The following is a 23503-nucleotide window of genomic DNA, read 5'->3' on the forward strand; positions in this document are numbered from 1 at the left end:
TGGGTGCCACGATACAAATCTTTCCTCACCAAACCTGCCTAGGGAGGACCGTCTCAGTGTGCCACAGGGTCTCCATCCTTGCTCTCTCCCCACCCCGGTTGTGTCAATGAAGGTGTTTGTATGGCCATGTCTAAGAAATGATGTAGTTTAAAAGCAACCCCACTAAAAGAAAGCAGATTTTTATTTTTTTAAGTGAAATAATACAGTTAGCCAGTTTTCAGTGAGGATGGGTTAAAATATGCACGGCAGGCTGAAGCCACTTCCTAAAAATCCCAGTTGAATGTGGCCACCTCTCTGCACCGGCTATGGGAAGAAAGACTCCAAGGGTGATTTGTCCTTTTCGAGAGAATCTGCTCTTTACGTGCTGTTGTTGGATCTGGCTCCACATAGAACCAGTGCAGACAGGCAGAGGATTTATGCCTGTTTACCATCCTCCTGTAGAGGCAGGGGAGGTTGGGTGGATCAGGAGCTTCACAGCCCCCTGTGTCGGCAGGAAGAGATGCTGAAGATTCAGACTCTGTCTCCTGGAGATCCACCCGTTCTGTTGGTTGTTGGGAAGATCTCTACATATCACTGTCTGACCATGAACTGCATCCAAGGAGGGAGGAGAGTGAGGTGTTTTGGGGATTGCTGCTGGCTCTGAGATGAAAAAAATGTTATCCATGGGCAAACACACATTGAGGCACCTTCTGCCTGCTTTCTACTCATAACCAATTTGGTCTCCCCTTAAGACAAGTCACTTTGTTCAGAACTTGGACTCCTAAAGGCAGACATCGGGGACTGGTCCACCTCAGGTCTGCTTTGGAGCCTCGAGGAACCAGGTGAATTTACGCGATCTCTCCCTGTCCTGCCCCTAGTGAATTGGAGTCACTCACCTTGTGGGATACAGCAGGCTTCACGCTCCTGCTGGCAATGGGATGGTGGAGTTGTGTGGCTGTGATATTATTGATAAATTGCATCGTGGTCCCTGGCTAAATGCTGCCGTAAAAGAACAAAGAAATGCCCAATTTGCCACATCAATAGAGGGACACAGTCCTCCCCTCTGTGAAGAGCTAGCAGCTCCCTGCCAACAGGAGCAGAAGCCTTGCTGGCCAGTGTGTGCATACACTGTGGGACTGGGAGCTCTGAACCCCAGACATATGGTTTAAATATTCTAATAGATGTGGTAATCCTTTTGGTTTCCAAATAATGTTATGGTCGAGTCGATTTATGGTAACGCTATCTTAAGCAATGAGGGCAATAAAAAGAGTTTTAAATGTGAAGAATTTTTTTCTTCTTGCTTTTTTTAAAATAAGGACTTTTTTTCTTTCTTTTAAACAGCCTTTTCTTTGTGCTCTGTTTAAAGTCGTCAAGAGTGGAGATCCTGCCAAAGCTACTCGGTGCTTGTGAAGCAGACACACACCTTGCTGGTCAATGGGCCTTCCTGGAGCCGAGTGGTGTCCCCGTCCCCATCGTGGCCCACCATCCTGGTGACTCAATCCCTGCTGGACGACAAGATCGATATTCCTGTCCTTATTTATTTGCTTTTATCTTGGGACAGAGTGGGAAACTTGTGGCCCATACAGCGTTCTCCACTGGCTTGAACAGTTGCCTGGCTTGTTGCCTGTTACCATCTCACCCCTCCTAAAGCTTTTCTCTCTGGAGAAGCTCTCAGGATGGATTTGTCTCCTGAATTCTGCAGTCCCCTCCTGTCACAAGACCAGAGATTAGCTCAGCTGTGATGGAAGGCCTCTCGAGGAGACAACTGGGCTCATCTTGGTCTGGCTGAATGCCTGGGCACCCCTAGTCCAAGGTTTCCTCCCAGCCTGTGGGGATCTGGCGTGCTGAAATCCAGTCCTGGAGGTGGGACTTCACCCCAGGCTCTGACTGCAAGGGACAAGCATTGATTCTCTTCTTTCCCTGGCAGCTTGGGACATGAATTCAGTTCTACCCAGAGGGCCTGGAGGGGTGGTCATGACAGCTATACCAAAGGCTTCAGCTTCTCTGGCTGCATGGCTTTGAAAGAGCTTCGAGGAAGAGACCTGAGCCTCGACTGCTCAGACATCTCCGTAGCTGTGCACCAGATGCTGGACACAGCAGCTCGAAGGGACCAGAAGAAAACTCTCACACTGCCATCAGCAGGGAAGGCTCTCCATGCCGTTCCCCAGCTTGGAGGAGGACAATGATCTCATTTTTTGGGCCGGGTCCCACCTGTTTTGTTTTGTCTACAGCTTTAGAGAAGAAATAGTAAAAATCGGGTGCCAGAAATGCCCAGCGTGTAGACTAGGGAAGGATCGGTCCCAATCCACCAGAGACAGTAACTCCAGATTTGCACCACGAGACCCACCTCAGCTACAAAGGCACTGCAGCAATTTTCAGGCCAATCTACTGATACATGAGCCTTCTAGACCACTTTGAAAAAGTAGCTCTTTAAACAAAAGCCCTTTTAGTCTTCATTATGGAGTCAAAGGCTGCTTTCACGTAAGGCTAGGGTAGGTCAGATTTCATCTGCTTGGAGATAAATGGCTTTGTCAGCAAACATCTTTTGTGGATTTTTTTAAAAAAATTTGAATTATTGGATTTCCTGGGAATTCTCAGCAAGTAAAAAGGTAAAGAAGTGAAATTATATACAAGAAAGCTGAATATCCAGTTTTTGGTTTTCAGTGAACTTTATCACCCAAATTAGAGAAAGCTAACCTTAACAGGACTTAAAGAAAATTCTCTTTATTTGTGAACAATAATAAAAAGTTCGGTCTGATAATAAGAAGTTGCAATGCTATTTTTTTGCCAGATATGCTCTGAAATAATTCATTTTAATACATGTGAAAAATGAATTTAGTTCAAGATTTTAACAGAAAAAATTGGGATGCACAAAAGAGATCTCAGAGTGGACCCAGGGTGGAACTGGGAAAGGTAAATAACAGTATAGCCTCATGCCACATCCATAAACAAGCTGAGAATTTAGAAAACAATCATGAAATATTCATCATAAGGCTCCCCATCTTCTGTACTTAGACAAGGCACCAGCTTGAATTTTTACCATGCCACATTTTAAAGCTTTTGGCTTGGCATCTATGGGTGGCTAAAACAACACTGGCTCCTTTTCAGAGATCCTTTGCTGCAGGGAAGGACGAGCTTTGGGCATGATGAATTGGTCTCCATGCCTTCCTGAAGGCATTGCTCTCCAGAAGTCCTCTGACAGAAGAAGTTGTAAGGCATACGGCTTTCAGCTCATATGCAAAGCTACAGAGCCTGTTGATTGCGAGGATTAAACATCACTTCTTTGTGGCACCATCCCCTTGGACTTACATAGATTATATAGAAGCAAGAGCTGTGTGGAGAAGAAAATGTGTGACCTGATCATGAAAAACTTATTCACAGTGGCAGCTGAAGCAGAGCAAACTTTGTTCGAGCCTGCTGGAGCACATCTCATGCAAGGACTCACTCCAGGAGAGATGGCTCCAGGTTTCTACTGCTCCCAGACTGCCTGCCCAGCTCAGTCATTCTGGGAAAAGTTCATGGCAGCAGATCGAGGGAAAGGGTTCATTCTCCCAGGCTGCAGCAAAAAGCTGCTAATGGCATCTCAGCCTTGTCTTCAGGCCCAATCATTAGTAACTCCCTCAAGGACCCTACATGGAAAGTTCTCTCCAGAAGGTAAAGGAATAGACATGCAGGACCCCACCTGCTCTTCTGTTCCTCTCTTTGCCAGCTCCCATGTATGGCTTTCGGCTCTATTTTTTTTATTACACCAGAAGCTTCTGGAGTGCAAAGAACAGGGAGTTCCTTGGAGCTGGAAGGAAAAAAAAAAAAGGCCAACCCCCCCCCCCCCCCCCCTTAGCTGAACGTTGTCAGCAAGTTGCTTTTTGTCTGCGAGCCTTGCCACCTCCAGCTGTGTTCTCAGCAGCCCCTACAGAGATTTGGCCTCTTTGCCACTTCTTGGGCAGCCGACCTCCGCGGAGAACCTGCAACGCTGCAGGAAAAGAGGGGCTGGCCTGGAAGGGGCCATACTCTTCCCCCAAGTCAGCATGAAACAAAATGTTGCTAGGGGAAGGAATGAGGCGTACGTGCCATATTTCCAACGAGACGTGAAACCAAAGCCCTGACCCTCTTCCCCGCTCCCGTGGAGCTCTTTGCCAGAGTCTGCGGGTGAGCCCGGTCTACTTTCCAAAATGTAAATAGGTATTTATCCTCCAAGCACCAAGTTCCCCTTGCAGATGCAATTGGGTCTAGGATTTCTTTTCACTGTCTCCACTGCTGCTAAGCAGAAGGCATCTCCCAGTGCAGGTTAATCACAAGATTCCCAAGGTACTGTGTCTTGCAGGAAGGGCGGTCTCTCTGTCTAACAGTCCTTGAAACATTTTTCCTTTCTCCTTTCCAAGATTAAGCCTCTCCTGTAGATGCACAGTGCCAAACACTGCTTGAGCATGCCTTCCACGTTTCCTTCCTGGGGGCTCATCTTTTTCCTGGGACCGTTTCCCCATGCATGCGCTGGAGCTGGCAGAGATATCTGCACTGCACATCATGGCTCACGGTGCGAGCTTGCTGGGATGGGGGACAGCAACGGGCCACTGAAATGGTGAGTCCGTTAACTGGTGGTCTGCCATCCTTTCTCCTGGCCCTCGTCGCATGTACACAAGCGCATTGCTTGGCCAGCGAGCAAGGGAATGGCTGGATAAAGGAGACCGAGCTTCGCCGGGAGAGGATGAGTCTTGTTCTGATGCAATGCTTCCTCGTGGTTCGTAGGAGTGCTGTCACACAAACGGTGCATGCTCAGGGTGTGGTGACATTACGAAACAGAGCACGAGCAGAGACGCGCATGCTGCTGCCAGCTGAGGACTGGAAGCAGCAGCAGGGCTTATTAGAGGCAGGTTTCTAACAGGAGAGGCAGGCAGCGTGCCAGGCACACACGGCCGTGCCAGCTCATTAACATGGTATAGACGTGCCCTCTGAGCCAGAGAGAGCCCCGTGGATTGCAGCAGCCCAGGGCGGAGTGATACCTTGGTCAAGGTAGGAAAGTAGGGCAGCGAGGAGAAAGCAAGGGACTATCTTTAGGAGACCACATTTTTCCCTTATTTCACATCAGGTGGCTAGCTCGCCGATGAAGCAACGCAGAACTTGGTGTGAGGTTTTAATTTCTTTGGTCCTGATGAAACTCAGGCTGGCTGCACAACCAATACCCACCCCAGAAGCAAGAGGCTTCTCCAAGAAAATACTCAGTTCCAGTCTATCCCGCCTGGAAGCTCAAGCAGCTGCCGAGAATAAAATAAAACGATACTACAGTGTGATATGAGGCTGGAAATCAGGGCCGCTGGCCAAGACTGAGAAAAACTGGCCTGAAGAAGTAGTAAAAACAGTACAGATTCCAGCAGGCTCTATCCAAAAGGCAAGCTCTTAGACTGCCTGCGTATGGTATCAGCTGGAAAGAGATCCAAGGCTGGATGCTGGACAGTGGTGAGTCCGTAGGTGGGCCATGGCTCAATCCTTGATGGCTAATTGGCTGGATTATCATCTTTCCCCAGCTCCTTGCCGCTACTTCTGTTTGGCTGGGAAGCCTCCAGGCTATGTGAGCGGTACCTGTTCTGCGAGGTTCAAGGGAAGGGGTAAGGATGGGTAACAGGGCAGGGCGGGTAACGGGGAGGTGGTGCCCACATCACCCCCACCGAACAGGGAATGAGAGAGGGATTGGTCTCCAGCCTCCACAGCAAGCAGAACCTGGCCGCTACCATGCCCACAGGAAGGTGTTGAGGCTGCCAAAGGGTCTTGTCCCAGCCTCGACCAGTTGTGGCCAGCACAGAATCATTCTTATCAGAAATGGGTGTTCTGGAGGGGGTATTTCTTTCCATTCCCATCCACCTCCATCCCCAGATGGAAAAGGAGGTCCCTTTTCCTCCATTACCACATTGCCAGCAGCTCTCCTGGTATGCCACTGTGGCCAGATGCTTCTCCTTCAAGTGGCCTGGGGCTCTTGCTAGTCCTGGAAATGTTATTGAGGTCTAGATGACGCTGTTGCACTTTCTTCTACCAGTGGCCGAATAGAAATAGCAAGTCTCACATCGGAGAGGGATGAATGATGAAACTGAGACTTGTTTGTCTCTCCTCATATGCTCCTGCCCTGGGCTATCACACGAGCTACTCTATTCCGCCATAGGCTGCTTTGCTCATACTTATTATTCAGCATTACAGGAATTCACTCATCTGTTTTAATCCCCTTTTTGGGGAAAGCAAGCCAGGTTAGAGCATTTCACTGCGCTCTAGTTAAACAACTGCTGGCGGACCACTGTTCCTTGATATAAAACTTCTAATGAAAGATTGCAGTTTTTGCAGGAAATCTAATAACAAGCAGTAGCAGATATTTCAAGACCATCTTCTCTGGATTCATTTCTACCTTGTACTGGTGCCATTTCTGTATTGGAACAGGCCAGCGTTCGTTATTACGGAAGAAATTCATTTCATTTGTGGATCTGGGAGTCAGAGAAGAACCCAGTCTTCCTGCTGAGGGGAATTGTAAAATCCTGCCTGGACTGTATATATTTCTGAACTGTGCCTGACCCCTGGCGTGTTCCCTTCACAGTGTGGAAAGGAAAAAGAATTAAAAAGGAGAAACAAAGCTTGACTCCAACAGGGACAATGTTATTAATTTTCTTTTGTTTTTACACAGCAGAACCAAAAATAGAGTTTTTATCCATGTAAAACATTTATTGAAAGCTTGAGATTTCTCATCCTTCAGGTCTGGCTCAGAGTGAGAAATCAAGGAGTTGTTTTTTTTTTTTTCCCCTTTTCTTTTTTTTTCCACATCTGTCAAGGAAATTAGATGAGTTGATAAAAAACATATTCATAGGTTTACCTGCCTTCGAAAGCCACCCAGCTGGCCAGACTGCATGTTACTCATTAACACCTAGAATTTCAGCATCTAAAGTAATTTCTAGTCTCTCTTGCTTATCACTTTTTTTTTTTTTTTAAACGCCAGATGAAATGCTCTGTATTTTTGAGAACAATTCAGGTTATTTATTGGGTTCACAGAGAAACAGGGGGGTGAATGGGAACTCGATTGAGGGCAGAGGAATTCCTGGAACTTGGACGAGGCAAGAGGAAAGTCAGCAGATTTATCTCCTTGGAAAGGGCCATGCTGAGGCATTGCAGATGCTGGAGCTGTCCAAACGCCACACGGTAGCGTCTGAGTCAAACCTCTGGGGAGGTCTCCACGCTGCACGCAGCCTTTCCAGACAGCAGCCGAGAGAGAGACCGCCGGCGTGGTGACCAGACAAGGAAAACCTGCCCGCTTTCTGCGATCGCCGTCCCACTCTGTGCTCCACCTGACCGAGCACAAGGCACTTGGGAACAGGTCTGGGGACATGGATGGACTCCAGGGATCACCAGAGGAACGTGTCCTACTTGTGAAGTTCCCTCTGGAGTAATCTCCTGAAGGAAATAAGCAGAAAACTAACTTGCCTCCCTGCCCATCATGGTCTTTGCTAGTTAAAATACTAACTTATGGGTGGAGAAGTTACCTGAGACAGCTCGGGAATCTTTCTGCTGTAATACAACTCTTTTTTACCGTTTCAGCCCTGCCACCTTGCTTCCTGAATGCCCGTGGGTTCACTGCTCTCACTGAACGGCTCCCCTGGCACCACGATCTTCCCACGTTCGTGACCCCTCCTTAAAGTCCAGCAAAAGCTAGGCACCAAGGTGGACCCGTTTAAACAGCTAATGCTTTCCAGAGGGATCCCTAAATCTTTAACCTGAGATCTTCTGGGCTAAAGACACGACGCTGAGCTCTTAACCACACACAAAATTCCTCTAACACAGGCTGCTTACAGACTTTTATCTTTTCAATTGCATCACCTACCCACAGGCTGCTTTTCGAGGAGAGCTGAGGAAGTCAGTGGGAGGACTTCAAGCACCGTACAAAGAGGCCCCTTCACTCTGCTCTTTTAGCTGTAATTGCTGCCTCTCTCATTTAGCACAGCCCCATCTCCGCGCAACTCCTGTGCCTCCATCAAGCCCCGCATCGTTTCAGCTGTGATCTCTTTGCCCCTTTCAGCTCATTTGGTCATTGATTCTCTCTACCACCCTCAGGCTTTTTTCTGGCTCTCCTGTGGCCGAGTCCCTCTCTTTCGCCTTGACTCAGCCAGACTCACCCAACATTGAATGACTCCTTCGCTCTTGTCCCCATCCTCCTGCAGGAAGCTCCATGGCTGCCCAGGCACGTGCTGACCCCCTCCTTCGCTGCTCCTACCTCCTGCATTTCACAATGCCAAACCACCGCCTCTGATTCCCTCCTAATCCTGCACTAAGAGCCCATTTTTAGGGACCAGATCCCATGTCCCTACCAACCCACTACTCACTGCCATTTAAGCATCGTCCCGTTCTGCTGACACCAGCAGCCAGGTAGCAGTGGTTCAGAAGAAGGGGAGGTAGAGATGGCTTTAAAATTAAATAGTCTTTTAATACCACTATCATAGTATTTTTTTTCTTTTATTCCCTACAGAGGTAAAGGCAGGTTGGTCCAAAATGGAGTGCCAAGCATTTTTAGTGCATTGCAATGAACAACAGCGTTTTATTTGTAGTTTATGTTAATTTCTGTGTCCTCACCCCATCCTCCTGCTCCACACCTCCCAGAAGTGCTTTAAGGACCTGTGCTTGCTCCAGAAACCTCCAGTCCCTCCTTCACCTCAGCAAACACAATCCCTGGAACAGAATATATCTCTCCTTTGACACCATTGCAGAAGGATACTTTATATTTCAACCTTTTGCTTCAACCCTGGGTGAAAACAAGTGGGAAACCCCTGGGATTTCCAGTTGGAAGGAGAATCTCTTTCACCAGCCCCAGGCAGGACTGAGCCCTGCTCTGCTTGTGTACAACTTCTCTGGCAATGTGGGCTCCAACTGAGGGCGCATAATGGATGGCTTGGCTGACATACCTTTATGTTCAATTTCCACTAGTGCTATTTAAGCACCCAAGCGGTATTAAAAGTGTGTTAGGATGAGAAAGGGGGTCTCTGAGAGCAAACTTACATCAGCTAAATGGTGATAATTTTAAAAAGATCATCAAAATACTGGCATCTCTAAGAAACAAAAGGGAAGAGCAGAAAAAACAGCATACAGAGTGAAGAGAGATGAACCCTCTTCAGCAGCTGAACTCCATGAACCCCTGATGCTCCCAGAGGTGATTGGAAATGAGAGGGCTGGGGAGGCTATATAAGCTAGGGCTGATCACTATAGCTTTTAAAGAAGGGTGGGTACTGGGAGAGAGGTAATGGAAGGGCTCTGAGGAGTGGTAGAGAGGTAAGAGCTTTTTCCTCTGACTGGTTCACCTTGGTTTTTGGGGCAATAGCTTGTTGATGGGGTTTTAAGCCTTAGCTACTCTGCAAAGGTGCAGTGAGAAGGTGTCCCTAACACTCTCTATTGAGTAAATGTTTATGGTGGCTGTCTGAGGTGTATGTGTCTACTTTCTGGCTGTCTAGAGTTGAATCTTATGTTGAATCTCTTTTCCAGAAGAGGCTACTGGTACCTGGTGGTGATAACTGCTGGGCTGCAGTAACAAGGGGACCCAGTTGCCCTACTGTATATCAGTGACTCCCAAGTTCCTGTATGTGCAGGCCTTGCTGTTCCTGCTTCCCCTATTTGTTATTGCCCACCTTTGTCAGTCCCTAGTCCCTGGAATCTGGTTTCTTTGCTGCTGCTGTGCTGTGACACTGCTTCCTTGGTTGCCTTCTCCTTTTCTTGTTGTCTGTTCCCCCTTCCTCTTCCTCACTGCAGCTCTGGGTCCTGCAGGCAGTATAAGCTATATCAGCTTGCTGTAGCTGGTGCTTTGCTCGTTGCCCTCTCACCATGCCGTGCTTTGGCAGTAAGAGTGGATCCTCAGGTCCTACAAGTCCGTGTGGTCTTGTCCAAGCTCTGACTGTGGAAGGTGATGGGAGAGGCGGCTTTTCAACATGTCTGAGTGACACCTTTACAATGGTCAGCATCCAGCTCCTTAAACATGTCAACAAACCTTCATGCAGACATTGTGGGGATGATGTGTGTGAAGAAATGGTCTGCAGTGGATGAAATTACCTCCTGCAGAGGAATAGACAGATGTCTCGTAGCTCTTACACAGAGCCAGATATTACTTACAACTTGTGCTGCACCCCCTGGCCCCAGTGGACTTCTCTTGCTTCTTCAGGACTAAGGGAACCCTGGTGAGATTCCCAGCGTGATTTTTGGGTAAAAACTTTCTGACCTAGCTTAAAAGGCCTGCAGGAAGGTTGAATTTAGCTCTACTGCCTTAGGTCAAAGCTAGCTAGTCTATTGAATAGCTGAATCCTAATAGAAGTATGTTGGAGTCATCAATCAGTAACTTAATAAAATGAAATAATTTCTCTATTAAATTGAGCTCAAATTTATTAAGGTTATTATCCTAAATGAAGAGAATGAATATTGGAAACATACTTTTGAGGTCTATAACTGCTCTCAGTCCATTGTTAAAATACTGTTCAAAATGTAAGTAACTGCCAGGGTATTCAATTATCAGAAACAATGACCTGCCAGGAGAACAGTGCCAATGACAGAGTTTATTTTTTGGCCTAGTGAGCAACAAGAAGGAATGTGAAGTACCTTTTAAGGCTGACCTACAGGGCAAGTCGTCTTTCTGCTGAAGACTTGTTTCCCCTCCCTCACCCCTCCCATTATCAATGTTAAGGGCTTTTTGAAAGACTCTAACCCATTAGGTTAAATAGAAGAAAAAGATCTGCCTAACCATTTTATGTGAATGTGACAAAATGAAACACTTTGTCTTCCTATATATATTACAACGTGCTCAAACAATTCAGGACTGGTCTTTCTAACTTGGCTCTGCGTACTTGGCAAAGGATGCACTTGAAACTTATTTTTTTTCAAGCTGCTGTGACCCAACTAAGACAACATGGCTGTGCTGCTATGATCCCGTTTCATGTATGAGGTAAGTACGGTCAGGAGCGTGCCTCTTGGCAGGCACAAATCAGTGGGGAAATTACTTTTTTTCTTTTGAGTGTTAGTGCTGCTGTAGCACACATCCAGAACCAAAATTGGGAACTGGAGTCCCTGCGTTGGGGATATTCAGGTGTGTAATGAAGAAATAGCTCCTGCCCCAGGAAGCTTATGGTTATGATGTTCCACCTTGAGTTTGGGAGCTGGGATGACTGGGTTTAACCTCTGAGCTGAGAAAAGCCTTGGGTCTCCAAGGCTGGTGCTGGCTTCTGCTTTCCTTTGGACACCAAACAGCAGCAGCTCTTGGTGCTGCAAGAGCTTTATCCCAAGATTAGCTTTTGGGTGAACCTCACTAGTGCAAGCTCGGCTCAGGTGTCTGTGCAGACAAACCCTTGATCTTGGTGTTTGAGCCACCCATTCTGGGAGCTTGAATGTACCTTCAGGAGTCCAGACTCCTGTGGGGTTACTGGAAAGAGGCAAAGCACCTCACTGAGGTCCCCTGGGTTATCCTCCAGAAAAGCTGACTCCTCTCCACTGATTAGACTTCTGTCTAACATGGGTCCTTATGGCAAGTTATGTATTAAGCTAAAACATTGGGTGGAAACGGTCTGTAGATGTGGGCACACCTGCATGCATGGAGTTGGATCCTGTGCTGGAGGTAGAAGATGATGTAGTAGCTACTGTGCTTCTCAGCCATCTGCTGCCACTGATACCTGGGAGGCATTTTCTCCAGTCGCATCCATCTATAGGTTGTCTTCTCAGGTCAGACTGCATTTCCCAGGAAGGATGATGCCCTTCTCACAACAGGATTGTCTCCCTTTTGGGGACTCTCCTCACACGATGAATTTTGGGAGATGGAGTCACTAATCAGTTGATTGGCAAAGAAAAACACAAATTTGAGTGGTGGGTAGCTGGTTCAAAGCATTTTAGAGTTCTCTTTTTCAAAAGTCAATACTTCTTGTGGAAAATGTAACCTTAGTCTAAATAAAAATATTGCTTTTTTTAGTGAAAACTCAGCTTTCCCACACACAAGTCTGATGGAAAACCAGCCAGTAGGCTACAGTAAACCAACCTCAAGACAGAACATGATGTACTGCAAAGCAGGAAAGCCGAACCCTTCCCCATGCATCTGTCAGGGGGTGATGCACGGAGCGGTGAGTGTACACTCTCCATCCATTGTGGAGCTGGTGGAAACCATCACAGGGAGGGAGAAGAACACGGTAACAGCTCCGCTGTCTTCAGATGGTCCAAACCTGCACAACATTAAAGGGGTAATTTTGGGAATTAACCTGTTCACTGGTTTTTAAGGGTGATGTCTTAATAACCATGTGCAGCCAGGCCTTGGATGACTCCAGGGGCTGCAGGTGTTCCCTCTCCAGCACAGCCCATTTTCCACTACAGAGGAGGCTTGGTTTATTGCTGCAATGTATATACATAAACCCAACCAATTTTAATTAAGAGCACTGCAAAAAGTGCTAAAGTTCAGGAAATTTAAAGATTAAGGCCAAGGGTTTGTTTTCACACGTTCTTAAAATGAACAGATTGGACTTTTCTCAGAAGTAATTTCCCTTTCAAAAGCAAAAAGATATTTATTGGAAGGTGATTAAATCTTTCCCTGATATACTGATTTCATTCCAGTCTTGTTAGGAACAGGCTGAGCACTCTTTAGCTATGAATTTGAAGGTTAAGAAAGATGCACAGCAAAAGGCTTCTAACCTGCTAGTTGCCCATGGGCAATGAGTGATTTTTTTTTTTTTTCTTAGGAAATGAACCCATGCTTCAAAGACACATACAGCAAATGGTCCAGTTGAAAAAATAATCTGTCTCTCCACTCTGGGCAGCAAGCAAGTTTGCTGTTAGTTTTCCTATAATCAAAATTCTACATGCAATTTGAATTGGTTCGTTTTTATTACAAAAAAAGGCTTGGGCTGTAAGTTAACGTAGTGATTAAGCCAGGGCCACTGCCAAAAGAAGCAGTACGGCCTGCCCTGGCTGCTTGTTCCTTTTTAATGGCACAAATACCTGACACTGGATGGTGAACCAGACTGGGGAACTGACCTGAGATGAAACTGGTCCTGTGAATACATTTTGGGGGTGGTGGGAAAACAGACCTATGCCTTGCTGTGGCAGTGCTGCCCAGTTGACTTAAAGCTGTGTAAAAGGCTTTTGCTACCTGCTGAGGAGAATTAGGTGCCCAATTTCCACTTAGTTGTAAGGAATGCTAGAGGCAAATTAGGTTTTTTGTTGTCTGCTATCAGCTGTTAAACTTCTTCCTTTCTGGATTAAGTCTGATGTATCTGACCTGATCCCTGCCCATCCCCACCACATGCTTCCAGCTGGCCCTGGTGCTTGACTTACCTTTGAGCTGCCTTAGTGCTAAGCTGGAGAAGAATAACCCAGCAGAGAAGCAAATGGCTGTGAGCTTAGCCGTGCTGTTCAACTGCATGCTCAAAAGGAGAATGGTGGGGCACGTGTTTGTGGCTGGAAACTCAACAAGTGATGTTCCTTTGCTGGGGTGGTGTTGTGCAGAGTCTCTGAAGCCTGTGAAACAGCATTGGCTCGGATCAGCTGGTGATTTGGTCCTCACACTTCATTGTTTGTCTTATTTCTTCATCATTCTGATAAGCATCTTGGAGCAATCTCTGGTGTGGCATCAGCTCCGGGGGCTCCTTTGGTCATGGCTGTAAATGACAAACCCAGAGCTGAGCTGGTCCTAAATGGGGTGTGTGTGCGAATGCGCTGCTTTTCTCCTTACCCCAAGCCAGGACTGAACAGTTATTTTGAAGCATTTTGTGAACTTAAAACTGGAAGGGATGTGAAACTGTTTCAGTCTCGGCTGAACCCAAGCCAAGACAACCAGAAGATGGACTGGTTGAAATCCCAGGGGACAAATACTAACGGTTAAAATGTTTGCTTAAACTTCATGGCTGCTGTCAACATGCTTACCAGATAATTTCAAAGGGGATATGTGTGAAATGAACGGACAGAGACAGTGCAAACTTCCTGCCGTTAAAATTCAAATGCCTGTTTGGAGCCCCTTTGCCCCTACAATATTTTATCAATCCGAAAGGTCAGGAGCAGGAACCTAGGATTTGAGCCAAAGTTATGATTGTCTTCCTTGCTCTTGTGAAAAGGCTTTATTCAGAGACTGATAAAGAAAGTCAGTCTGAGTCTGTTTGCCAGTGGAAGTTTGGGTCCTTGACTGCTGTGGACCCGGGATGTATCAGTGGACTGGTGCATGCTGTCTTCTAGGTTAACTGATCTCTTTTTATCCTAAAGATGTGCTGGGTCTTAAGTCTGCATTTGGTCTACCAGTGAGAGATCACGAAGTGTGCGAGAGGTGGAATCAACCATCTGGGTGGGCTGTTTGATCATCCTGTGCTTTTATGTGATTTAGTCTCTGGCTTCTCTTCCAACCTGAGTGAACACTTCTGCTCCTCTAAATACCTCTTAAAACTATAGGTGGATACAGTCTTCTCCCTTCCTCATCCTGATTTCTTGACTGTGCTGATCTTGTGCTGCCTAGTGTCTTGCATTGGCCTTGGGAAGACCTCCCAATCCTTCACCAGCTATGGAGCAGCTTTGTGTTGAGTCATGTGTCTGAAAGCTGCTGTCTGTTGGCTGTGCAAAGACTCTCCAATGCTGCTTTCTGTCACTTCTCTACCCACAACTGCTTGCTGTCTTCCGTTATTTATGCCTCCAAAACGGTTTGCAGAGGAATTGCTTCTAGATGCAAATTTGCTCCAGACCCATAGAACTTCATGCCATGGCTTCAAGTTTAATAAGAAACCATCTTCATTAGGACTGAAAATGACTTCCAGTTTCTCCCAGTCCAACAGCTGTTTAGCTTCATGCTGGCTGCCAGTTGCACACACCTGCATGTTGCAGCTGTGTGCTGCTAAAACACACTCTATCGACAGCTGAGTAGCCAACACCTGGAAGACATAAAGTATTTACAATTCGGAACAAGAACAAAACTCCCTCAATAAAAATACTTGTAGGTGATCTGTAGTCTTTCAAGTGGCTGATGCAGAAAATATTTTTTTTTTCTTCCTGATTGCTGGGCTGGAGGGAAGAGGGAAGGCTAATTTGTTAGCAGGCCTGCTTGCACCTTTGAGTTCTGGAGGTAAATGCCCACCAGCCTCTGTGCTTGGAGGAACAGCAGGCAGAGACCAGAGTAATTTTGGCAGACAGGAATTCATTAGGTTGGAAGTCCAAAAGTGAGAAGAGGAATAGCGAAAAGACTTGCAAAAGGAAAAGTTGCTTGAGGCGTGTCTAACGATGAGGTCTAATCTGATGTATTATGTCTTCAGGGAAGCTGTGGAAGAAACTTTGTTGCTTGAGCTGAATTCAGCCCTCACTTTAAGGGAGGTTTCATTTTTTCTGGGCTGTGCACAGCAGCTCTTGTACCAAAGTATTTGCAATGTGGGAGTGAGGCTTTGCAGAACACCTGTATGTGGGATGTGCCCGGCTGCTGTTGACTCTCTTTGGGAATCAAGCTTTGTCTTGGAAGTGTGCCTTAAATAGAGAAGAGGGTGACTTTACAGCTTGGTTTCACAGGTAAGGAAAGTGAATGCTTTCACATCACCAAGGCAGTCTAGGTTAGAGTGGGGAACTGAGCAGGCTTTTGGTCTGTCAAACAACGGGCTGGACTTTGACCATGTTTTCTTTTACCTGGTGTTTCACCCTAAGGATGATCCCATACTGACCTCACGGTTGAGGGTAATAGGTCAGATCCCAAGTAACAGTTAAAATCCTTTGTCATCCTGGTAAACCCTTGTTAACTGGGAACCTTGACATATTATCAGACATCAGTACCCAGACACCAAGTAGTGGGTATGTCATAGTGTGTAAGTACAGCTGGTCCCTCACTGTGGTGGAGCAAGGTTTACGTTCTAGCAAAATATCTGGTCAATGCTCCCCTTCCCAGTGTTGGAGCAGGGCAATGGTCAGAGATCACTGTGGAAACAGATGCCCCAAGGATCCTTCATGGCCCATAGCGAAAAGTGAGTGAAGCTGACCCTTATGCACTTCAGAGATTAAGTACTATTTCTGCACAGCCTCACCGAGGAATAAGTGAGGGTGCAGGAGCAGCAAGGTGTAGGCAAGACCCAGCAAATGCTACTGGAAGTATTTGTGACTTAAATTGATGCGGGACATGCCTTTCGCTCCCACCAGGTTGGCTTCGAGAGCTTTTCTAAGCAGGGAAGGAAGAGCAGTGATGTCCCCTGTGAGCAGCAGACCTTCCTGTTGCAGGAGGTATAAGAGGGGCTTGAAACAGCATGGATTATTTTAGGGATAGTAACTCTTGCTATCATAGAACTGCCCAGGTTGGAAGGGACCTCAAAAGATCATCTGGTACAACCTTTTGTGGAAAGGAAAACATAGATGAGATGATCTAAACCCCTGTCCAGTTGTGTCTTGAAAACCTCCAGTGATGCGGACTCCACCACATCCCTGGGGAGGTTGTTCCAGTGATCAATTATTCTCATTGTAAAAAAAAAAAAAATTCTTATATCGAGATGAAACCTCTCATGGTGCAACTTGTACTTCTTGCCCCTTGTCCTCTCCATGTGGCTCCTCGTGAAGAGAGAACCTCCGTCCTCTCAGTAGTTGCCCTCTAGGTACTGGAAAACTGTGATGAGGTCCCCCCTGAGCCTTTGTTATGGCAGGCATAACAAAGCAACTGAATGTTGTCTGGATGGACTTCCCCTGCTGTCATCTCCTTGCTGTCTGTAACTGTGATGCTGGCTGCTCCTTCCACTTTCTAGCATTAAATGTCTTTAAATAAAAGGGTAACGGGGGAGAAACTGAATCGTGATGTAATTTTTCCACCCACTTTCCTTCCTGGAGAGGCAGCAGGCATACTGCAAGCTTTTTGTGTGAGCAAAAGAGCACGGGTGGGATTTCTATGTGTTGAAATTGGCCTGGGCAGTGGAAGAGAAACTCCACCCTTCTGTTTTCTGTAGTGGATTTTCTTAGCCTCGTTTCCTCAGGCGGTGAGGCTAATGCAATTACAGTGTCTCTTTCTGTCACCCTCCTTAATAATTTTTGGGCCAATTAGACCATTTCACTAGGATTTCATAAGGTAAAAGAGGTTCCAAAGGATTTAGGGTGGGATTCTTCTTTATGAGATGAGTCTCACTCTGGAGGCACTTCTTTCCATTGACTATTTAAAAAATAATCTTAAAAAAATAAAATTGGGCCTCCAACCTGAAGTGGAGACAGCTATACTTTAGATGGCAATGGCTACACAAGGAGAATGCTATGTTCTACAAGCTTTGAGGGAAGAAAAGGTTTATTTTTCTCTTCCAGGTTTTAAAAAAGGCAACTCTTTATTAGGCTTTAGAAGACTCTCACCATTAATGTCATGGGTAACTGGTCTTCATCAGATCTCCTGAATGCAGAGTGACCTGTCCTACCACAGAGGAGCTGCTGCAAGCTGTGTAGCACACTGATGTAGTGGTAGAGGTCCCCATGGAAGTGGGTTACCAGACATGGTAGAAGAGAGTTGAAGGTGCATAGCAGGGACCCTTTTCATTACACCATATTGGATTCATTTCCACAAGAGGTAGCTGCTGAATTACTCTAGGACCCAAACTTGAGCTGCTCAAATTGGGAGAGAATGAGCTCTGCTGTCTTATGAGCTCTGCCATGGGATCTTTTAGTCATTGCAAACTTGACTTGCTCCTGTTTGGAGAGCAATACTTCCAGGTGCTGATGGGGCCTGAGCCCAATCCTGGAAGAGGGGACAACCTAGTCTGCTGCGTGCCCGATGCTGTTGTCTGCAGCGTGCAGAAAGTCTATGGGACTTTCCTGTTCACTTGCATCTCACGAGGGAGTGGTCTGCATCCTCATATTGGTCAGTCATGGACATGTGAGATGGTCCCTTCCCCTTGTAAGGGATGGCCTTATAACACCTCTATGCCCTTACTCAATGATGTTGTTTGGATGGTCTCAATGTGGGGATGGCATCTGGGGAAATCCTGGGTCCTAAGGTAGGGTCTGACATGGCTGGCCAATGGTGGATGGGACAGGAGAGCCTAGAAGAAACACCTAGTTCTTGTGTGCCCTATGCATAGCTTCATCTTTCCCTGAGCTCTGCTTTCTGGAGCCTGTTCAGGAAGGAGCTGTTGCTCTGAGACCTGTGTGCAAAGTTTAACACAAGTGGTATTGCAAGGAAATGAGCAACCATCAATGTAAAATCGGGATGGGAAGGATAAAATATGGCCCGCTTTCTGGGAAAATGAAGCCCTCACTTCAGGACTTAAATTTTGTTTTCATCAAAACAGATTAGCATTTTAGCCCAAGTCCCTACTAAAGTAGGGGAGCAAATACTAAAAAAAAAATTCAATGGAAAATGTTCTACCTGCTTTAATCCCAATTTTGCATGGACACCATTATGGAGCTCCATCTAGGCGACTGTCTGCTCTACACCTCCTCTTTGTTTTTAAACATCCCATGTCAAATGCTTCTTATGCATTGCTATTATACATAAGTCTGTTAGATGGATAAGCTATTTCTGATCTTCCAGAGCAGTAAACCTCACAGCTCCCTTGACTCGGTCTGAGAAATTTCCACTGCTTGACATATTAAAAATATATGGAAGTCTGCAACAAGAGCAGATTAAGCTTTATGCCTGTGGAAATTCATTTAGATAACTGCAGATCAGCTGGTGCATGGAAAAATCATTTGAAGAAAAAAAAAAAAACCCCAAACCCCTCCTGAAAAGCACAGCTGATGCTGTATGTTAAGGAGGAAGACTTTTTATAAAGCATCTTTCATTCCCAGAGCACTTACCAACCTATATATAGAAATCATTTCCCTCTTCCCCTAAGAGCAGCCAACTCTGGGGTGGAACGCTACAGTTGATTAACTGGGCTCAGCATTACCATCTGAGAGCTTAACAGAAGACAAAACTTAGTCCAGCTGGCTCTGGCTGACCATAGACTTCTCCTTTAGGCAGTATTGAGGCCAAAATTGCACAGTCTCCATGACCTGGCAGTTGTGGGGTGACCCTGATGGTCTTCCAGGAGACTCTTTAGATGCACAGTGCTGAGCAGATGGATACCAGGCCACTAGATGTGGCGCTGGGCTTTGAAGAAGCCACATCAGGCAGGAGACAGCCCTGAGGATGGGTCAATGGTCCTTCTTTGAGGTCTTTTGGTGTTGCCTTCTCCATATGCTTGCTAGGGACCAAGATGTTCCTCAAATTCAAAGTTGTCCCAGCATGTTTTTACTAGTCACCATGCAAATATAATAACTCTGGTGTGCATGGGGGGCTAGGGATGGAGCCAATACTAGGGAGTCACTTTTAACTTTGAGCAAGCAGCAATGGAGCTTTGGGAGTTCCCATTTGTACGGGCTGCCCTCCCAGGAGGTAAATGGGGTGGGGACTTAGTGGCCCCCTTGAGTCCATTCTCCCTTGGAGGGGGAAAAAAAAACCCCAAACACAAAAGAAAGCCTGTTAGTGAGCTGACTAGCAATGGATTCCCAGCAGCACCAAGATTTGGGAGGCTCAGTTCATGCTGAAATGTCCTGTTCTGTCTGCCCCCTCCTGGGTGGAGTACTCCTGTGACACATTGTGGGCAGCTGGTCTTGCCCGTTCCTGTGTTTCTGCTTGTCTCCACATTGTTTCTGCTCCTGGCTCAACCACTGTGTGAAAGCTTTTCTTTCCTGGCTCGTCTTGTGAGTTAACCGGTCAAGAGAGCTATCAGTCTGGCTTGGGAGTCCTGTGGTACAAAACCCTCTCTCAATATCTGAGTAAAATGCTTGGATGCATTTTCTCCCCACAGATTTCTGCTGGCAGCACAAGAATGTCTCTAACTCTGGTCCTATGCATTCACCCCTTTTGAGAACTGCAGCAATAAACCTGGAAATCATGACATTGACTGGTCAGAGCTTGATGAAAGAGCATCCCTGGGTCTTGTGAGCTGCTCAGGTTTGTGCCTCTACTCTGAGGGGTTTTCATCTGCTTTTTACAACCTGCTTACCGTCATGTTAAATACTGGAGCTGCTCTCTTCCTTGAGCAAAGTCATGACTCTTGACGTATGCTTCCCTGCCTGATGTCAAGAGGTGATGCTCAACCCTGTATTGCTGCTCTAGGGTGAAGAGCAGAGGGGAGGCAGTGCAGAGGATGGTGTCTATATAGATTACCCCATGCTGGCTGGCCTAAGGTGGTATTAGACAGAAAGAATGATGGGAAGGTGTAGATATAATGTTGCTTTCCTGACACCCAAAAATCTCATGGAGTTTATCTAATGGCAGGACAGCCAAGTATCTGTTGGAGGTGACCTAGGCAGAAGCGGTCGAGGTGGCACTGTAGTGGTAGGAAGGCTCTTTCTCCATAATGAGAGCCTGCAGAGCCATGTCCCCTTTGCCTTGGCTGTCTTTTAAGTCTCATGAGAGAGGCTTTTTGTATTCCTGACCAACACCATCTGCCTTGCTACGTAACTGATCAGATCTGAATGCTGCTGCTCCTACCCATTCCTGTGTGGCCATCTCGGTTTCCCAGAGATTAAAAAAGAAAATAAAATAAAAAGGTGAGCTTTCAGACTCCCATGCTTTTCCACCTTAACCCTTTTCTTGTCCTTCCAGCAATCTTCACTGGTTTCATACAAGTTATAACCACCTCCTACAAGCCTTGCCTCTCCTGTATCCTCAACCCATCACAGCTGAAAACCCACTGCTGCTCCTCAAACCCCTCTGGTTTTCCTCATTTGCTCTTGCTAATCACTGCCTGGGAGCGCTGAGTCCTGCATTGTCCCAAATTCTCAGGCTTGTTCCTCCTAACAAGGACCTTTGGGCCATACCATCCCCCCAGGAATGGAAATGACTGTGCTGCAGGCTTACGTTTTAGAGTGTATACCTTGAAATTTCTTCAACGAGCACCCAAGGGAGTTTTTGTCTGTTCTTGATTTCAGTTAATCACTGGAAACTGGGAACAAAGAAAACTTCTTGTTCCTCTGCTTTAGCTACAGGAGTGCGGCAGGGAGGGCCAGTTTTTGGGGAGAGCCGCAGCCCTGCGCATACGTGGTCTTTTGGAGGCAGACATGGGGACGTTTTGCCTGTACTCCTCCTGGCCAGCTGCACGCCGGCACAGGACTGGAAGCTGTGTAACAAGGGTAAAAGCAGCGCTCTGAGCTAATGATCTGCTGGGATCAGAGCTGCCTGCAGCCATCTGGTGGGACTGATTCGCACCTTGCTTGCAACAGCCTCTGCAGAAATACTCCAGGGTGCATACCCAGAGGAAAGCTCCATGAAAGACAGTGTGGTGGTTTTGCAAATGCCTTTTTTTTTTTTTTTTTTTTTTTTTTTGCTGATGTTCAGTCTAACAGCTTTATTTCTGGCTTGTTTGACTATGCTGCTGTTGCCTGCTCTCCTCCTGTGCTGCTACTGCTTTCTGCCAGTGAGGACTGCACAGAAGGCATCAGACTCTCAGCATCCTAAAACCAGAGAGGTGACAAAGTAGGTGATGCGATACCATCTTTTTTTTTAGTGTCCCTTTTGTTTTCTGCCGTTGAATTGAGGGGGAGGGGGAGAAAAGCAAAGGAAGTTTACTACATGGCTACCTACCATGAGACCTGATAAATCTGCCAGACAATTTATTTGATCTTTGAACCCTGGAGTCCCTCGGAGACAGGCTTGGAGGCCTGCAAAAGCAATCAGAAAGAATATAAAAACCTAATGAGGCCTGGACTTGATCCCCTTCTCCAGGTGAAATTTACAGCAGCTGGCAGAGAATCAGAGCAGTTTAAAAATTATAAAACGTGTGTGTATAGATAGTGTATGAGAATGCATGGAGTCACTCGGGCTTTCTGCTGTAAGCACTATCCTTTGTGCTTGTGGCATTTCATTTTAACAGTGGCCCCTGTCTGGATTTCACAATATCCTGCTGCAAAGGATTTTCTTAAAGAAAAAACACGGAGTGTTTCTTAGATTTAGCATCTTGCTCCAGGCTTGGCTTTGTAAGAGAGACTTAGTCTGTCCCTTAGGCAGAAGGAGAGATGTTAAAATGTCCCTATCTGACTTTGGAGCACAAGTCCCATTAACTGTGTTTTCCTCCCAAGTATTTTTGGGGACGACTGAGAATTTTCCTTGTTCCCTGTGCCAGTGCAATGACATGGCTTCAGGAAAATCAGTGTGGCTGGAGCTGAGTCTAGCAGAGGTTTTCTCTCTGTGGCAGTAGTTGCTGGAGTGTGTGTTGGTGCAGTGTCGCTCCTCTGCTGTAACTCCACAGCCTGAGATGGGGCTGACAGTTGGGTGGCATATCAGGGGATAATTATATGAATGCAACTGCATGCCACAGCTTTTCTGCACACTTTGCTTATGGACACAACTTCTGCTCTTTGAGCAGGGGTATGAGAGAGATTCCTATAGCTCCCGATGCACTGAAGCTTGTGGTTTTGACGCTTCTTTGTGGGTCCAAATGAGAGTATACAGGTATATGGAAGAGAGATGTGGTGTGGCTCATCTCCCTAGTAGTCCTTTATAGTCTTAGGAAACCTCCTGAGTTGAAAATAGTCTGAATGCTCAGGGGAGCTATCATATCTGTTTGCCCTATTCTTGCTCTTCCCTGGGTGTTTCCTTATGGACCCTGTTGGAAACAGGAGCTTGTCTAGATGGACCAGTGGCCTGATGCAGTGTGTCCCCTCTTATCGTATGATCAGGTCCTGTGTGCGCTGCCTTGAGGTCACTGCCCACGGCAGTAAGATGTTGCCTTGCCTTGGTATGACCAACCGATGGCCAAAGCATGGGTAAGTCGTTACTCAGGAGGTGGCTTTTGGCTCCTGGGTTCTCAGAAAGCAGATCCCGTGCTGAGCTCAGCTTTGCAGCTGGGAGGTGGACAGCTAGCAAGGGTCTGCAAAAGTCTTGCTGGGAATGTGCAGACTGATTTTGCTTCTGCTTTATGCCCTCGTCCCTGCACAACCTCTGCCTGCTGTCCTCTTCTGGGACTGGTATGTCCAAAATTTCTATTTCTGACTTTGTCAGTCCTTGACAGGAGCTCGAGGCTTCTTCCTTTTTCCTTCTAGGTTAGGCTAACCACTAGGTGCCCCAGCCTGGGACAGAGCAATAAGGAGGTGAGAATAGAAGGTTGTTCAGGTGCCAGCATGTCCCTTGGTCCTAAGCACTGTGTCCCACTGGAAATGGCTGTATGACAAGACACCTAACTAATGAAGCAATGGTTGGAACTAAATTTCCAGTGACACTTTACTCCAACTGTGGGAGACCATTTCCCTTTTCCTTCCTTGCATTTTCATGAAGAACAGTACTTTTTGCTTTATTTTTAACTTTCTGATGCACTTCTAATCTTTTTTACTAATTAAAGTGTAGGAAACTTGCAGATCTGGGCTGCAACCTGTGTCTGATGTGGTAGGCACCTGAGATTACTTTTTTTTTTTTTCCCTGAAGATTTGTTTTGCCCTTGTCAGAAATTGTTAAGCTGGTTTAAACAATCTCCGCTTTCTTTTGCTTTTGTGAAAATCCTAGCTTTGCTCAGATCTTAAGAAAGGGTTCCCTTGGTTTATGGGGAATCATGTTGACAGGACAATACCTGAACATAGTGGAATAGCCAAT

Source organism: Gymnogyps californianus, chromosome 4 (genome assembly GCF_018139145.2).
Source record: "Gymnogyps californianus isolate 813 chromosome 4, ASM1813914v2, whole genome shotgun sequence".
Lineage (NCBI taxonomy): Eukaryota > Metazoa > Chordata > Aves > Accipitriformes > Cathartidae > Gymnogyps > Gymnogyps californianus.